Source organism: Oncorhynchus clarkii, chromosome 22 (assembly GCF_045791955.1).
Source record: "Oncorhynchus clarkii lewisi isolate Uvic-CL-2024 chromosome 22, UVic_Ocla_1.0, whole genome shotgun sequence".
NCBI lineage: Eukaryota > Metazoa > Chordata > Actinopteri > Salmoniformes > Salmonidae > Oncorhynchus > Oncorhynchus clarkii.
The window spans coordinates 682,088-701,164 of record NC_092168.1 but is presented as its reverse complement, the minus strand read 5'-3'; the positions used below and the strand labels follow the sequence as shown (position 1 = coordinate 701,164).

At 42.3% G+C, this 19,077-nt stretch overlaps 1 protein-coding gene across 8 annotated transcripts in view; it reads left to right on the top strand.

Annotated features, from left to right (window-relative positions):
* The first annotated feature begins 7,454 nt into the window (after positions 1-7,454).
* The window catches only part of LOC139380074 (LIM domain 7a), a 92,979-nt gene continuing 81,356 nt past the window's right edge, over positions 7,455-19,077 (top strand). For 3 of the 8 annotated variants that reach the window (XM_071122541.1, XM_071122538.1, XM_071122537.1), the window contains exon 1: positions 7,456-7,721. The gene's annotated coding sequence lies outside the window, so the exon portion shown is untranslated. Of the gene's footprint in view, positions 7,722-19,077 lie in introns of all 8 variants that reach the window. The other 5 variants (XM_071122539.1, XM_071122543.1, XM_071122542.1 and 2 more) reach the window with 3 other exon arrangements.

Here is a 19,077-nt window from a genome sequence, read left to right as displayed (position 1 = left end):
TGAAGAAACATCTCAATGATGATCAATGGAAACAGGATGCACCTAAGCACAATTTCAAATCTCATAGCAAAGGGTCTGAATACTTATGTAAATAAGGTATTTCTGTTTTCGCTTTGTCATTATGGGTATTGTGTGTAGATTGATGAGGAAAAAACAACTATTTAATAAATTTTAGAATAAGGCTGTAACGTAACAATGTGGAAAGAGTCAAGGGTTCCGAATACCATGACTTTTGAAATGCTTATTTGAATAACATAACACATTTTAGAATGTAGTCTTTACGCATTGAGCTACTGCTGCTCAAGATGTCAAGTGACTTTGATATTGTTTACAGTTGCTCACTGTTAATGTAGCCTACAGTTCCGAGGACACACAAAGTGGTTGTTTTCTTATGAAGCTCATTTTCTCTCTCATGGGCTATGGATTTTGAGTTGCATTTCTCATTAAAAGGCATTTTATTATCATAGCGCATTTAGCCCTTCGGTCAGCCCGGACCGTTTGTATAGTATGCTTCCTTTATTGTGTTATAAGAATATCTTGTGTGTTTTTGTTCTTCCTTGTTGTTTTCTTTCATTTTATTGTTATTAACTTTGTTGGGGTTAGAGCTTGCAAGAGGCATTTCACTATACTTGTGCATATGACATTAAAACTTGAAACTTGACAATGGTATGCTATTTACCCCACTAGTGATTAGCCTACAAGTGAGCATCAACGGAAGATTCACAGGACCTGACAAAGATCAATGCAAAACATGAAGAAAAAAAAACTTTGGGGAACAAAATCAATTCTATAATGCTGAACATTATTATTTCACTGTTGCTGTTAACCTAGGCTGATGTTAGCCAACAGCTACTGTAATAGCCCCCTGAAACTGCTCATTGTCTGCTGTTGTGGCATTTTGCATCATTCTGATTGGTCAAGAGTAGAGACATAAAAAATATATATATTTTTTGACTATCTACATTGTTCAAATAGTGAAATCATTTAGAATGCCCATCCCTAGGTTACTGTACTTTACATTCAAAAACATTCTGTCACATCAAATATCAGCATTTGACAGTTCATTCTAGTTCAACTGCAATCTCTCTCCCAATGCATTGGGGCTACAGTATGTCTGTGGAGAACGCTTTGGTAAGATCTGAGGAGTTAAGAAGTATTGGAGTCGTGTTGACAGCTGACATGCTCGGAGGTATACTGTCGGTGTTGGGAAGAACTACCTGTCTGCTCCACTAAACTGTCTCCCTACATATTCATCCACACTAATAAGTGTAGTGAAATGGGAGTAGCCTGAAAGACCAGTGGACACATTGGAGCACACCTTAAATTGTGGGATGCCAGCTGTGCTAAAGGCATTGTTCAATCAAAACCGCAACCTGGAAAGGGTGATTGTTTTGTACCTGCAGTGTGAGAGTATGGGGATTTTTTTCATCAATTAATGGAGATTAAACTTAACTAACATTGTCAAACATGTTCATTTTCAGCATGGATGTTTTTTTTCATTCTAGCATTTTTGGAATTTTTTAATTTTTTTTAAATGTGTGAAAAGGGTACAACAAAAACCAGGCAGACATTTCCTAATGGTGGGAAATAACCTGAATCTGAGGCCACCGTGTCCTGACTTGAAGCATAGAACAAGCTCATCACTAAGCTCAGGGCCCTGGGTCTGAACCCCTCCCTGGGCAACTGGGTCCTGATATTCCTGATGGGCCCGACCACGGGTGGTGAAGGTAGGCAACAACATCTCCTCCACACTGATGTTCAACACGGGGGGCCCCACAGGTGTTCGTGCTCACCTCCCTCCTGTACTCGGTGTAAACTCATGACTATGTGGCCATACACGTCTCGAACTCAGCCAAGTTTGCTAACGACACAACAGTAGTAGGCCTGATTAACAACAGCGACAAGACAGCCTACCGGGAGGTGGTGAGAGCCCTGGCGGAGTGTAGGGTCCTATAAAGTCTGCAGAAAACGCGGACGGAATCACGGAATCCAGACATTAAAACGGATTTCAACAATATTCAAAAATGTATTGAACTTAGTAGGTAATCAACTACACTGAACAAAAATATACATTCAACATGTTAGGTCCCATGTTTCATGAGCTGAAATTTAAGATCCCAGACATGTACCAAACTCACAAAAAGCGTATTTGTCTAGAAATGTTGGCACACATTTGTTTACATCCGTGTTAGTGAGCATCTCCTTTGCCAAGATAATCCATCCACCTGACAGGTGTGTCTTATCATTAAACAGCATGATCATTACACAGGTGCACCTTGTCCTGGGAACAATAAAAAGCCACTCAAATGTGCAGTTTTGTCACACAACACAATGCCACAGATGTCTCAAGTTGAGGGAGTGTGCAGTTGGCCTGCTGACTGCAGGAATGTCCACCAGAGTTGTTGCCAGAGAATTTAAAGGGAAGCTCATCTGCGTGCTTGTCGTTCTCACCAGGGTTTTGACCTGACTACAGTTCGGTGTCACAACTGACTTCAGTGGGCAAATGCTCACCTTTGATGGCCACTGGCTTGCTGGAGAAGTGTGCTCTTCGCGGATGAATCCCAGTTTCAACTGTACCGGGTAGATGGCAGACAGTATTATTCTGTAATGTAGAAAATAGTAAAGATAACAAAAAACCCTGGAATGAGTAGTCTAAACGTTTGACTGGTACTGTATGTATATACTTTATTATAGTCATGGCTCATCATATGTAGCTACACCCCTTTTTTATTCATATACTGTCCATTCTGTCTATACACACCATTCACATAAATATATACATTTATTTATATTCTGGACTCTGACATTACTCATTCTGATACATTTGTCTATAATTTCTTGTTATTTTAAAAAAACTTTTGGATACGGTGTTGTTTTTGTATTGCTAGATATTGCTGCATTGTTGGAGCTATGTGTAACGGTTTTCTTGGTGAGAAGGAGAGTCGGACCAAAATGCAGCGTGGCTATTGCAATCCATGTTTATTTAAATAATAAAGAAACACGAATCTAAATACAAACACTACCAAAACAATAAACGTAATGAAAACCGAAACAGCCTATACTTGTGTAAACTAACACCGAACAAGGACATCAGGACACTAAGGACAATCACCCAAGACAAACTCAAAGAATATGGCTGCCTAAATATGGTTCCCAATCAGAGACAACGATAAACACCTGCCTCTGATTGAGAACCACTCCAGACAGCCATAGACTTTGCTAGATAACCCCACTAGCTACAATCCCAATACATACACACCAACACCCCAAGACAAAACACACCACAATACAAAAACCCCATGCCACACCCTGGCCTGACCCAATACATGAAGATAAACACAAAATACTTAGACCAGGGCGTGACACTATGAACATAAGCATTTCACTCCACCTGCGATAACATCTGCTAAATTGTGTACGCAACCAATAAACATTTTATTTTATATGTTTACTTCTTGGTTCACAGGAAACGTTTTTAAAAGTCTGGGAACTAGGGATGTGACAATTGTAAAAAAAAAAATCTGTTTAAAAATAATTCACAATTCAGATAATGGTCCTGCTTATGATGGCTAGGGGGCAATGCAGTTCAATCTACCACAGTCCTGGCTACCAGACGGCACTTACTGCTGACTCCCACCCACTCAACAACCATGGTAGTTAATGTTGTTTTAGGTTCTCTGGTGTGTGCCTCTACTCCATGTTCTCGGTTGTCAGTACATGGGACTTCATGTCCCTGTTCTTAACAATGTGATGGCTCATTGCAGTGATATTCAAGTGTGTTCATCGACATCCAACAATCTGTTGTTTATGTATGGTGTTTGAGAGCTTGCGCTTTGTACATGCAGGGCAATCATTGTACAATTTCTCCAGGCCATCTCCGGGCCATCACGGTTTTCGACATGTTATCTAGTAGTCTGTGTAACAGGATTCTTCCTGGGAAGGAGAGGCGGACCAAAACGCAGCGTGGTTATTGTGATACATCTTTAATAAAGATGAAAATAGAACAATATACAAGAAAACGTGAAAAAACTAAAACAGCCCTATCTGGTGTAACAAACACAAAGACAGGAACAATCACCCACAAACCCCAACACCAAACAGGCTACCTAAATATGGTTCCCAATCAGAGACAATGACTAACACCTGCCTCTGATTGAGAACCATATCATATCACTTTCTCATCCATATGCTTAAAATGCATTTAAAGTGAAGGTGCACTGTTTAAAATATTCTAATGATATGATCACACTTCCTCAATTCAAATATTATGGCAACACTATACCAAAGAGTTATCAGTGTAGCCCTGTGGTCGCCTGGACTTGTTGAAATGCCGTATCTTCACGCCTAGAAGGAAACCTCCAAGCTTCTGTCATGACTGTCAATTTATTGAAAAACAAGTATGAATTACAGAAAGCACTAATACCTTCCCATGCGAATAGGGCTTTTGTTACTGCCGACCACATGGAGACAGCTGGAACGCACATAAGGCCAGGATTCAATCAGTTGCAGATAGTTGATTTGATAAAAAAAGAGTATAGAGATTGGATGATAGTTGGTATACTCCCGTTTTCTCCAAATAACCATCTCCACTCGACAAATTGCTAAGAGTATTGGATGTCTCTTCTCAAGAGTGATTGAGTTTTATCTTGAGAGGTATACTGTAATGAACTACCAAAGGTTCTTGAAGAGCAAGAGTTAATATGATTGAGTTTTATCTTGAGAGGTATACTGTAATGAACTACCAAAGGTTCTTGAAGAGCAAGTGAGTGTGACATTTTTGTTGAGTGTTCTGATACGTTGAATTTACATGCAGTGCCTATGGAAAGTATTCAGCCCCTTGACTTTTTCCACATTTTGTTACACTGCAGCCTGTATTTGGGGAGGTTCTCCCATTCTTCTCTGCAAATCCTCTCAAGCTCTGTCAGGTTGGCCAGGAGCTTGTCCCGAAGATACTCCTGCGTTGTCTTGGCTGTGTGCTTAGTGGTCGTTGTCCTGTTGGAAGTTGAACATTCGCCCCCAGGTCCTGAGCACTCTCAGCTCAGCGCTCTGGAGCAGGGTTTCATCAAGGATATCTCTGTACTTTGCTCCGTTCATCTTTCCCTCGACCCTGACTAGTCTCCCAGTCCATGCTGCAGAAAAACATTCCCACAGCATGATGCTGCCACCACCATGTTGCCAGGTTTCTTCCAGACGTGACTCTTGGCATTCAGGCCAAAGAGTTCAATCTTGGTTTCATCAGACCAGAGAATCTTGTTTTTCATGGTCTGAGAGTCCTTTAGGTGCCCTTTGACAAACTAAAAGTGGGCTTTCATCTGCCTTTTACTGAGGAGTGGCTTCCGTCTGGAAACTCTACCATAAAGGCCTGATTGGTGGAGTGCTGCAAAGATGGTTGTCTTTCTGAAAGGTTCTTCCATCTCCACAGAGGAACTCGGGAGCTCTGTCAGAGTGACTGTTGGGTTCTTGGTCACCTCCCTAGCCAAGGGTCTTGGTTGTTCCAAACTTCTTCCATTTAAGAATGATGGAGGCCACTGTGTTCTTGGGGACCTTCAATGCTGCAGAAATGTTTTGGTACCCTTCTGTGCCTCAACACAATCCTGTCTCGGAGCTCTACAGACAATTCCTTTGACCTCATGGCTTGGTTTTTGCTCTGACATGCACTGTCAACTGTGGGTGGGACCTTATATAGACTGGTGTGTACCTTTCCAAATCATGTCCAATCAATTGAATTTATCACAGGTGGACTCCAAGTTGTAGAAACATCTCCAATGATTCTCAATGGAAACAGGATGCACCTAAGCTCAATTTCGAGTATCATAGCAAAGGGTCTGAATACTTATATAAATAAGGTATTGTTTATTTGTAATATAAACATAAATAATTTAATACATTTTTGAATAAGGCTGTAACATAACAAAATGTAGAGAAAGTCAAGGTGTCTGAATACTTTCTGAATGCACTCTATTTGTCACGTTCTGACCTGTATTTCCTTTGTTTTGTCATTATTTAGTATGGTCAGGGCGTGAGTTGGGATGGGCAGTCTATGTTTGTTTTTCTATGTTTTGGGGTATTTCTATGTTGTTTCGGCCTAGTATGGTTCTCAATCAGAGGCAGGTGTCAATAGTTGTCTCTGATTGAGAATCATACTTAGATAGCCTGGGTTTCACTGTGTGTTTGTGGGTGATTGTTCCTGTCTCTGTGTTTTGCACCAGATAGGGCTGTTTTTGGTTTTCCACGTTTATTGTTTTGTAGTGTTCGTGTTTAAATTTTTTTATTAAACATGAATCAATATAACCACGCTGCGTTTTGGTCCGCCTCTACTTCACCACAGGAAAACCCTTACACTATTACATTTAGTATTTTAAATATGTGAATATATTAGGCTTCCGTATGGGTTTAATACATCTAAATCAATGTTAAGTGTGTCTGTATCAATATGGACTTTCAAAAAAGATCAAGTCCTTTGGGGTGATTTTGAGCTGTAGTAATTCTATAAATAGGACCTTTAGGATCTTTTAGGTTTGTCTGGAGACATAATGACATGTTATACACAGCACCACAGGGTGACCTGACCTGTATCAGTGGTTTTGACCAGATCACCTGCGAAGAGAGAGCTCCCCATGTACTCACTTAAGATTGTACTTTTCTATATCAGGTATCGTATGACTGTGTTCAAAACCAAATAGTACTGCAATACAGAACTCAGATGCTTGGGTTAGTGTTAGGGTTAGTGGGGGTTAGGGGTTAGTGGGGGTTAGGGTTAGGTTTAGGGGTTATGGTTAGGGGTTAGGGGTTATGGTTAGGGGGGGTTCGGGTTAGGGGTTATGGTTAGGGGGTGTTAGGGTTAGTGGGGGTTATGGTTAGGGGTTAGGTTTAGGGGTTAGGGTTAGGGATTATGGTTAGGGGGGGTTCGGGTTATGGGTTATGGTTAGGGTTAGGGGTTATGGTTAGGGTTAGCGGTTATCTGAATCTACGCAGAGCTGTATTGTTGTTAATTCCAAATCGAAGAGTCTCTTTATTTGAATCCAGAAATATAATATTTTCTCCACTCCCTAATAGTAAGTCACAGGGAATATTTGGCTGTTAGTTTCAGTCACCTGACCTCTTGTTACATGGCAACCGCATGTTTTCAAAAGAATCATCCACCCCTGAGATTCCACAGGTATTCTACAGCATGGGAGGAGAGGGAGAGAAGTGTGAGAGAAAGTGTGTTACAGGTTGTAGACTACACTCACTAGGTGGCAGCTCTGCTTTGCATGACTGGGGCTGGTGGGGGGTGGGACTAGAATGTAGCTCTGATGTCATTCTTCTTAGTTCCAAAAAGCCTGCCCCTTTGACCGGCCCACACACTCCCACAGGTAGTTTTGGAGCTGTTAATTCGCTGCTGCCTAGCCCCTGCCGACCTGTGTTTGTGTGTTCTGCATTGTCACTCTCTATTTGCTACGCACACACGCTCCTACCTGCCCATTTCTCAGTTCTTCCCGGTGGTATGAACTTTGGATGCAGCAGTGAAGTGTCCAACTGTTGCGTGTCACATCTGCCAGAGAATTCCTGAGTGATTATTGACGGTGACTGAAGGTGGACACACCTCTCTACCTATCAGTCTCTCAGTCCTGACTGTCTGCTTCTCTACAGGATAATGTTATAGTCTTCCTCAGACTAAAAGAGGCACAGCTCTTTCGCTCAGGAGACCTCCAAGACACATCCACTAGAGTCAAGGTCAAGTAAGTGCTGCTACATATGATACACGGATTACACATATTTACATACCGATGACAATATAATAATACATTTTTTGTCTATTGACTATTGAAAATATTTTTTTTGCTGTCTATGACTGATCTGTGACTGGATCATTATGAGACTAACTTTGAACAGAGATTAGCCTTTCTCCTAACAGACTTTAGATAGATACTTCCTTGGGCAAGTGTATGTGTGTGTGTGTGCGTGCTTGAGTGCGTGACTGGGGTGAACGTGTATGTATCTACAGTTGAAGTCGGAAGTTTACATACACCTTAGCCAAATACATTTAAACTCAGTTTTTCACAATTACTGACATTTAATCCTAGTAAAAATTCCCTGTCTTAGGTCAGTTAGGATCGCCACTTTATTTTAAGAATGTGAAATGTCAGAATAATAGTAGAGAGAATTATTTATTTCAGATTTGATTTCTTTCAAAGTGGGTCAGAAGTTTAAATACACTCAATTAGTATTTGGTAGCATTGCCTTTAAATTGTTTAACTTGAGTCAAACGTTTCAGGTAGCCTTCCACAAGATTCCCACAATAAATTGGGTGAATTTTGGCCCAATCCTCCTGACAGAGCTGGTGTAACTGAGTAAGGTTTGTAGGCCTCCTTGCTCGCACACGCTTTTTCAGCTCTGTCCACACATTTTCTATAGGATTGAGGTCAAGGCTTTGTGATGGCCACACCAATACCTTGACTTTGTTGTCCTTAAGCCATTTTGCCACAACTTTGGAAGTATACTTGGGGTCATTGTCCATTTGGAAGACCCATTTGTGACCAAGCCTTAACTTCCTGACTGGTGTCTTGAGATGTTGCTTCAATATATATATATATATATATCCACATCATTTTCCTACCTCATGACATGATGCTGCCACCCCCGTGCTTCAAGGTTGGGATGATGTTCTTCGGCAAGTAAGCATCCCCCTTTTTCCTCCAAAAATAACAATGGTCCTTATGGCCAAACAGTTCTATTTTTGCTTCATGAGATCAGTGGACATTTCTCCAAAAAGTACGATCTTTGTCCCCATGTGCAGTTGTAATGTAAACTGTAATCTGTCTTTTTTATGGTGGTTTTGGAGCAGTGGCTTCTTCCTTGCTAAGCGGCCTTTCAGGTTATGTCGATATAGGACTCGTTTTTACTGTGGATATAGATACTTTTGTACCTGTTTCCTCCAGCATCATCACAAGTCCTATGTTGTTGTTCTGAGATTGATTTGCACTTTTCGCAGCAAATTAGGTTCATCTCTAGGAGACAGAACGCGTCTGCTTCCTGAGCGGTATGATGGCTACGTGGTCCCATGGTGTTTATACTTGCGTACTATTGCTTGTACAGATGAACGTGGTACCTTCAGGCATTAGGAAATTGCTCCCAAGGATGAACCAGACTTGTGGGGGTCTACAATTTTTTTTCTGAGGTCTTGGCTGATTTCTTTTGATTTTCCCATGATGTCAAGCAACGAGGCACTGAGTTTGACAGTAGGCCTAGAAATACATCCACAGGTACACCTCCAATTGGCTCAAATGACGTCAATTGCCTATCAGAAGCTTCTAAAGCCATGACATCATTTTCTGGAATTTTCCAAGCTGTTTAAAGGCACAGTCAACTTAGTGTATGTAAACTTCTGACCCACTGGAATTTTGATACTGTGAATTATAAGTGAAATAGTCTGTCTGTAAACAATTGTTGGAAAAATTACTGTGTCATGCACAAAGTAGATGTCCTATCCGACTATAGTTTGTTAACAATACACTTGTGGAATGGTTGAAAAACGTGTTTTAATGACTCCAAGCTAAGTGTATGTAAACTTCTGACTTCAACTGTACATACATACATACACAAAGGTATAGCATCTTTATCTTTTTCATTCTGCATAATTGCACATAAAACAAAGGTGTCATTGATTAAAAGCCAAACTTCCGACTTCAACTCTTTCTATCATCTATCTATTGATCGATCTATCTATCTATCTCAGCGCTGACAGTGAATGAGTTATGTCTCTGTAAAGAGAAAGATTATATGTCTGACTCAGTTCTGCCTTGCACTGCCTTAAAGGGAAATTCCACCCCAAAACTATCTTTTGGTATTTGTGTCATTAGTCCATTTGATAAAGTTCCAAAATGTTTTGCATGTCAGTAATCAAGTTTTGAAAGTAAATAACAGCCGGTATGATGCATTTTCCATCGTATGAAGTTTCTGTCATTTGAAAGTTATATATTTTGAAAGCTTGATTGCTGACATGCAAAACATTTGCGTGAAACAATACAGTGAAATAATTTATTAAGAGCTCTCCTAACAATGCAGTGTTAATAATTATATAGGTAATAGAAAATACCAAAAAAAAAGGTGTGTTTGTTTACAGTTTCTGTGTTGTTCTCCTCCTCATCTTCTTACTGGGCAGAGGTGCATGCGGTATGTCGAACAACCTGTTCAGTTTTCACACAGGTGTGTCTCAGGGAGGTGGCGGGAGGTAGAGACCGTCCGCTTAAACACATTCACCATGGCAGCGGACGTAGCATGGAGAAACACCAACACATACACTATATATACAAAAGTATGTGGACACCCCTTCAAATGAGTGGATTGTGCTATTTCAGGCACACCCGTAGTTGACAGGTGTATAAAATTGGGCACACCGCCATGCAATCTCCATAGCCACACATTGGCAGTAGAATGACCTTAATGAACCCTTATAAGATGCAACCTTTCCAACAAGTCAGTTCGTCAAATTTCTGAGAGCTGCCCCGGTCAACTGTAAGTAATGTTATTGTGAAGTGGAAACGTGTAGGAGCAACAATGTTGCTCGGAGCGTGTAGGAACAACAACGAAATCTTCTAGTTTCCAAACTGCCCCTGGAAGCAACGTCAGCACAACTGTTAGTCGGGAGCTTCATGAAATGGGTTTTCAAGCCCGTGCAGCACACAAACCTAAGATCACCGTGCGCAATGCCAAGCATCGGCTGGAGTGGTGTAAAGCTTGCCGACCGTTGGACTCTGTAGCATTGGAAACGCGTTTTCTGGAGTAAAAATTCACGCTTCGCCATCTGGCAGTCCGACTGGTCTGGGGCTGTTTTTCATGGTTCGGGCTAGGCCCCTTTGTTCCAGTGAAGGGAAAACTTAACTTTAAAGCGTGCAATGACATTCTAGATTATTCTGTGCTTCCAACTTTGTGGCAACAGCTTGGAAGGCCCTTTCCAGGTTTCAGCATGGAACTGCCCCTGTTCACAAAGCGAAGTCCATACAGAAATGGTTTGTCGAGATCGGTGTGGAAGAATTTGACTGGCCTGCACAGAGCCCTGACCTCAACCCCATCAAACAACTTTTGGGATGAATTGGAACGCCGACTGTGAGCCAGGCCTAGTTGCCCAACATCAGTGCCTGACCTCACTAATGCTCTTGTGGCTGAATGGAAGCAAGTCCCTGCAGCAATGTTCCAACATCTAGTGGAAAGCCTTCCCAGAAAAGTGGAGGCTGTTATAGCAGCAAAAGGGGGGACCAAGCCCATGATTTTGGAAGGCGGTGTTCGAGCAGAGCAGAGTTTTGGTCATGTCGTGTTTCTGTGACGAATGGGATTTTCATGATAAATACACTGTGTAGGAGGTGTGACACACTACTGATGTAGTCTATTGACTCTCATGGGTGAAGTGTATTATACAGTGTACCCTTTTTACGAAGTGATTCATTAGACAAAGGTGTGTTCCAGTAATGTCTTACAACACGAAACCACTGTGAAGTGAACCTGACCTGACATGCCAGTGAATCTCTCTCTCTCTCTCTCTCTCTCTCTCTCTCTCTCTCTCTCTCTCTCTCTCTCTCTCTCTCTCTCTCTCTCTCTCTCTCTCTCTCTCTCTCTCTCTCTCTCTCTCTCTCTCTCTCTCTCTCTCCCTCTCTCCCTCTCTCTGTGTGCTTTAGTGCGTCATTCAGCATTGTCTAATGATGCAGCTTTAAATTAGCCACTCCTTAGATAAGGTCGCGCAAGCAGCAGGTTAATTTCTCCCAGGATTCACAATGACTGTCAACCGTCCTTCTGAGGGCGCTGTCAAAGGTGTGCACGCGAGCAGTAACACACACACACCAAACAAAGCCAACTCTGTCTGTTGGTAACTAACCACACCACACCCTCCGGACCCTAGCAACGCGGTCGGCACAGACAGAATATGAGATACAGATAAGGCAGGAGAGGGTAATGAATGGACAGATTCTACAGGAAGTATGCTCCTTTAACATATTTCACACAACCGCAGCCACAGTCGGAATATATTGTTTTCAATAAAAATATGTTCGATTTGGCTGCTGGGGGGCAAAGAGAACCTCAGCTCCGCTAAAATCATTGACAACTACATGCCATTTTCAAGGGATTGTTTAATATATGGGTAACAATTTACAATAAGGCTGCATTTGTAAAGGGGTTATAATGATATTAATGATTATTTAATAATTTGTAAATCCATTAATATACTGTTATTGCATTGGTCATAATAGTGCAATAACTGGTCAAGTGTTAACCAAATAATGAGACAATATTTACCTCCAGTTATAAACCATTTATAATGCACTTACGATTGCTTATAAGATTAACCCTTATGACTCACACAACTTTATTTTCATTTGTTTTTCAGCTGAACAATAGTTATTTTCTCACTTTTAGGTGTGATGCATTGGCACTTTGCATTGGGACCTTAAGCACTACCCTCTGTAGCGCCTTGCGGTCAGATGCTGAGCAGTTGCCATACCAGGCAGTGATGCAACCAGCTGCTCAGGTGCAGCTGTAGAACTTTTTGAGGATCTGAGGACCCATGCCAAATCTTTTCATTCTCATGAGGGGGAATAGGCGTTGCCTCTTCATGACTGTCTTGGTATGTTTGGACCAGGATAGTTTGTTGGTGACATTGACACCAAGGAACTTGAAGCTCTCAACCTGCTCCACTACAGCCCTGTCGATGAGAATGTTGTGTTCGGTCCTCCTTTTCCTGTAGTCCACAATCATCTCCTTAGTCTTGATCACTTTGAGGGAAAGATTGTTGTTCTGGCATCACACAGCCAGGTCTCTGGCCTCATCCCTATAGGCTGTCTCGTCCTTGTCGGTGATCAGGCCTATCACGGTTGTCGTCCGGCAAACTTAATGATGGTATTAGAGTCGTGCCTGGCCATGCAGTCATGAGTGAACAGGGAGTACAGGAGGGGACTGAGAACGCACCCCTGAGGGACCCCTGTGTTGAGGATCAGCATGGTGGATGTGTTGTTACGTACCCTTACCACCTGGGAGCGGCCCGTCAGGAAGTCCAGGATCCAGTTGCAGAGGGAGGTGTTTCGTCCCAGGGTCCTTAGCTTAGTGATGTGCTTTGAGGGCACTATGGTGTTGAACACTAAGCTGTAGTCAATGAATAGCATCCTCACATTGGTGTTCCTTTTGTCCAGGTGGGAAAGGGCAGTGTGGTGTGCAATATAGATTGCATCATCTGTTGTAGCGGTATGCAAATTGGAGTGTTGACCAGCCTTTGAAAGCAATTCATGGCTACAGACGTGAATGCTACAGGTAGTCATTTAGGCAGGTTTCCTTAGTGTTCTTGGGCACAGGGACTATGGTGGTCTGCTTGAAACAACATGTTGGTGTTACAGACTCAGTCAGGGACAGGTCGAAAATGTCAGTGAAGACACTTGCCCGTTGGTCAGGGCATGCTCAGAGTACACGTCCTGGTAATCCATCTGACCCTGTGGCCTTGTGAATGTTGACCTGTTTAAAGGTCTTGCTCACATCAGCTATGGAGAGCGTGATCACAGTCGTCCGGTAGCTGATGCTCTCATGCATGCATGCTTTACTGTTGCTGGCCTCGAAGCAAGCATAGAAGTAATTTAGCAGGTCCCGTAGGCTCGTGGCACTGGGAGCTCATGGCTGTGCTTTCCTTTGTAGTCTGTAATAGTTTGCAAGCCCTGCCACATCCGAAGAGCGTCGGAGCCGGTGTTGTACGATTAAATCTTAGTCCTGTATTGACGCTTTGCCTGTTTGATGGTTCGTCGGAGGGCATAGCCGGATTTCTTAAAAGCTTCTGGGTTAGCTTCCGGGCTATCCTTTAGCTCAGTGCAGATGTTGCTTGTAATACATGGCTTCTGGTCGGGGTATGTACGTACAGTCACTGTGGGGACAACGTCATCAATGCACTTATTGATGAAGCCAGTGACTGATATGGTGTACTCCTCAATACCATCGGAAGAATCCTGTAGCATATTCCAGTCTGTGCTAGCAAAACAGTCCTGTAGCTTAGCACCTGCTTCATCTGATCACTTTTTTTATTGACTGAGTCACTGGTGCTTCCTGCTTAATTTTTGCTTGTAAGCAGGAATCAGAATGATAGAGTTATGGTCAGATTTATCAAATAGAGGACGAGGGAGATCTTTGTATGTGTCTGGAGTAAAAGTGGTCTAGAGGTTTTTTTCTCCCTCTGGTTGCACATTTAACATGCTGGTAGAAATTAGGCAAAATTAATTTAAGTTTCCCTGCATTAAAGTCCCCGGCCACTAGGAGCGCCACCTCTGGATGAGCGTTTTCCTGTTTGTTTATGGCCGTATGCAGCTCATTGAGTGAGGTCCTAGTGCCAGCATCGGTTTGTGGTGGTAAATAGATAGCTAAGAAGAATATAGATGAAAACTCTTTTAGTAAATAATGTGGTATACAGCTTACCATGAGATGCTCCTCAGGCTACCTTGTCTATTTTGTTATCCAATGATTGTACGTTAGCTAATAGTACTGATGGTTGAGGCAGATTATCCACTCGTCGTAGGATCTTTACAAGGCACCCCGACTTACGTCCCCTATATCTCTGTGTCTTTCTCATGCGAATCACGGGGATTTGGGCCTTGTCGGGTGTTTGAAGTAAATCCTTTGAGTCTGACTTGTTAAAGAAAAAATCTTCTTCCATTACGAGGTGAGTAATCGTTGCCCTGATATCTAGGAGCTCTTTTTGGTCATAAGAGACGGTGGCAGAAACATTATCTACAAAATAAGTAACAAATAACTCGAAAAAAATACACACAATAGTACAATTGGTTAGGAGACCGTTAAACGGTATCCATCTCCTCCGGCGCCATTATATAGCTTGAATTCTTTGGGGCATGGATTCTACAAGGTGTGCCATTCAAACATTGCTTAATTGGTATCAAGGGACCTAATGTGCCTGTACTGTTGACTCCAGGCAGGATGGGGCCATTGACTCATGGTGTTTATGCCAAATCCTGACTTTACCATCAGCGTGACGCAACAGGAACCGGGATTCGTCGAATCAAGCAATGTTTTTTTCACTCCTCAATTGTCGAGTGTTGGTGATCACGTGCTCACTGATGCCTCTTCTTCTTGTTTTTAGCTGATAGGAGTTGAACCAAGTGTGGTCTTCTGCTGCAATAGCCCATCCATGACAAGGACCGACGAGTTCTGCATTCCGAGATGCTGTTCTACACAACACTGTTGTACTGCCCCGTTATTTGCCAGTTTGTGGGACACCTCTTAGCTTGCGCGATTCTTGCCATTCTCCTTCGACCTCTCATCAACTAGCTGTTTTCACCCAGAGGACTGCCACTGACTGGATATTTTTGTTTTCCGCACCATTCTCGGTAAATCCGAGACACTGTCGTGCGTGAAAAGCTCAGCAGGCCAGCTGTTTCTGAGATATTGGAACTAGCACGCCTGGTTCCAGACGATCATACCACACTCCTTCTCCTAGGTCTCTAGTTTTGCCCATTCTTACATTCAATCGAATAGTCACTGAATGCCCCGATGCCGGTCTGCCTGATTTATATAGCAGGCCACGGCCATGTGACTCACTGTGTGCAGGAGCGAACCATTTCATGAACGGGGTGGTGTACCTAATAAACTGGTCACTGAGTGCAAAAATTACACACCGTAGCATACAAATATCCTTCAAATATATATGCTTATGTAACCTATACTGTATTTATATTTGAATACAGTCATCTCTGTTTTCCTTTGAAGCGTCTTTTATATCCTTGCAAAGAAATGGGCAGCTTTGCATTTGTAGTCTAAAGGCAGGACGCCTGGCCGCAATGAGTTTTTTGCGTAATTTTTTTGCTTTTGTATATTAACCTGTTCAATGGAAAATCATTGCGGCATGTGTAATGGTAGCAGCATAGAATTCATGTACAGTGCATTCGGAAAGTATTCAGACCCCTTCCCCTTTTCCACATTTTGTTACGTTACAGCCTTATTCTAAAATTGATTAAATTATATTGTTCCTCATCAATCTACACACAATACCCCCATAATGACAAAACAAAAACAGTTTTTAAATATTATTTTTTTAGCAAATGTAAAAAAAACAACTTATTTACAGAAGTATTCAAACCCTACTCTAAATTGAGCTCAGGTGCATCCTGTTTCCATTGATCATCCTTGAGATGTTTTAATAACTTGGAGTCCACCTATGGGAAATTCAGTTGATTGGACATGATTTATATACCATGTGCTGCATCTTGCCTCTGCCGTTCGGCCATCGCTCATTCATATATTTTTATGTACATATTCATATTCATTCCTTTACACTTGTGTGTATAAGGTAGTTGTTGTGAAATGGTTAGATTACTTGTTAGATATTACTGCATGGTCGGAACTAGAAAAACAAGCATTTCGCTGCACTCGTATTAACATCTGCTAACCATGTGTATGTGACAAATAAATGTGATTTGATTTGGATTTGATTTGGAAAGGCACACACCTGCCTATATAAGGTCCCACAGTTGACAGTGCATGTCAGAGCAAAAACCAAGCCATGAGGTCGAAGGAATTGTCCGTAGAGCTCCAAGACCTGATTGTGTCTCGGCACAGATCTGGGGAAGGGTACCAAAAACTGTCTGCAGCATGGAAGGTCCCCAATATAACAGTGGCCTCCATCATTCTTAAATGGAAGAAGTTTGGAACGACCAAGACTCTTCCTAGAGCTGGCCGCCCGGCCAAACTGAGCAGTCGGGGGAGAAGGGCCTTGGTCAGGGAGGTGACCAAGCACCTGATGGTCACTCTGACAGAGCTTCAGAGTTCCTCAGTAGAGATGGGAGAACCTTCCAGAAGGACAATCCTCTCCTCAGCACTCCAATCCACTCCAATCAGGCCTTTATGGTAGTGGCCAGATGGAAGCCACTCCTCAGTAAAAGGCACATGATAGCCCGCTTGGAGTTTGCCAAAAGGCACCTAAAGAAACAAGATTCTCTGGTCTGATGAAACCAAGATTGAACTCTTTGGCCTGAATGCCAAGCGTCAGGTCTAGAGGAAACCTTGCACCATCTCTTACAGTGAAGCATGGTGGTGGCAGCATCATGCTTTGGGGAAATTTTTCAGCAGCAGGGACTGGGAGACTAGTCAGGATCGAGGGAAAGAGGAACGGAGAAAAGTACAGAGAGATCCTTGATGAAAACCTGCTCCAGAGTGCTCAGACTGGGGTGAAGGTTCACCTTCCAACAGGACAACAACCCCAAGCACACAGCCAATACAACGCAGGAGTGGCATTTGGACAAGTCGCAATGTCCTTGAGTGGCCCAGCCAGAGCCCGGACTAACATCTCTGGAGAGACCTGAAAATAGCTGTGCAGCGACGCCCCCAATCCAACCTGACAGAGCTTGAGAGGACCTGCAGAGTAAAATGGGAGAAACTATCCAAATACAGTTGTACCCAAGAAGACTTGAGGCTATAATCGTTGCCAAAGGTGCTTCCACAATGTACTGAGTAAAGGGTCTGAATACTTATGTAAATGTTATATTTCAGTTGCTTTTATATATATTTGCTAACATTTCATTTTTGTTGCTTTGTCATTATTGGTATTGTGTATAGCATGAAACGTAACAAAGTCTACCTTCGCTGTTAGTATCTCAGTATCTCTCTGATGAACAACCTTCGCTGTTAGTATCTCAGTATCTCTCTGATGAACAACCTTCGCTGTTAGTATCTCAGTATCCCTCTGATGAACAACCTTCGCTGTTAGTATCTCAGTATCCCTCTGATTCTGCAGGCTGTGGGGCATTACTCTCATCTTTTTCTCCACTTTGCTCCTTCCACAATTTTACATGAGTCGGTAGAAAAACAACAACAGCAAAACTGAAAGGCTTTCCTACTTCTTTTCGTCTGTAACGATATTCGTCTTCCTCTGACGAGGAGTATGAAGGATCAATATGCAGCGTGGTACTAAGGAACTAAGGTCAGAACATTTGGCCTAAACAACGTGCGTCTACTCGGCATGAACCTTCCTTCTCTGGTATAATGGCGTTCACACACATTCTATGTCCATTCTGCCACCTACTGTAGCAAACTGTAGAAAAAAGAAATTGCCATTGCTTATTTTATTTTCATTTTTTTTTACATCAACAGGCTCCTTCAGTCACAGTCCAATCCAAATCAAATCCCTTCTCGTGTTCAGTTTTCCCTGCTTCAGCTGTTAAAACAACACATTTCACTACATCTGTCAGGTCTATGTGACATCCGGTTGCGGGTCATCCACTGCCATAGCTTCCACAGCTCCATTCGCTCCTTCAACTACTTCCCACACCTCTCTGTAGGAGACCTGTTGTACATCTCGGGTTCCTTGCAACTTCAGACTTGCAGGGCACTCCAGGAATTTCGCTACATGATTTCCACCACAATTGCTACATCGTACATCATCATCATTCTTTAAACTACATGTTGATTCCATTGACACACACTTGAGACATGTCATATCTCATATTCTATCTTTACATGTGTAGGCTGATACTCTTCATCAAACGTCATTAAAACGGACTGTCTTTCTTCCTTCTCTCCATCCACTACACTGTGCAGGTAACGTGCTCCCACCCCTCCTAGAATCTTGTTCTTAAGACATGAAGCCTCAACGTCCAGCGATACTCAGAGTGCGAATTACACCAGGACATTTGGGTGCATCGTTTTTTTTTAATGGGGTCTAATAATGAAAACGTCATTTAAACAGTCAAAATGAATTGCCCTTTTAATGTGGCATGAACACAACCAGTCATTATATTTTCATCTGATTGTCAAACAAATGATTTAAAAAGTAGGATACCTGTGCATGTTCGTCCACTCCAAAATAATTCCAGAATCCGAACTCGCACCATTTAATGAATGGAAATAGACATCTGTTAAAAAAACACCAAAATATGTGCCTAATGACATTCAGCATTATGCCTACATTAATTAATTCTTTCAATGTGGACTGTGGCGCCACATAGATATAAATGGTTTAAACTATGACGGAGGTGGGGGTGTTTCACATTTACCACTGTAAAACATATTTACCACTGCATTTAAACAAATAGGAGAGTGGTTAAATTAGCATTATTTAGAGTC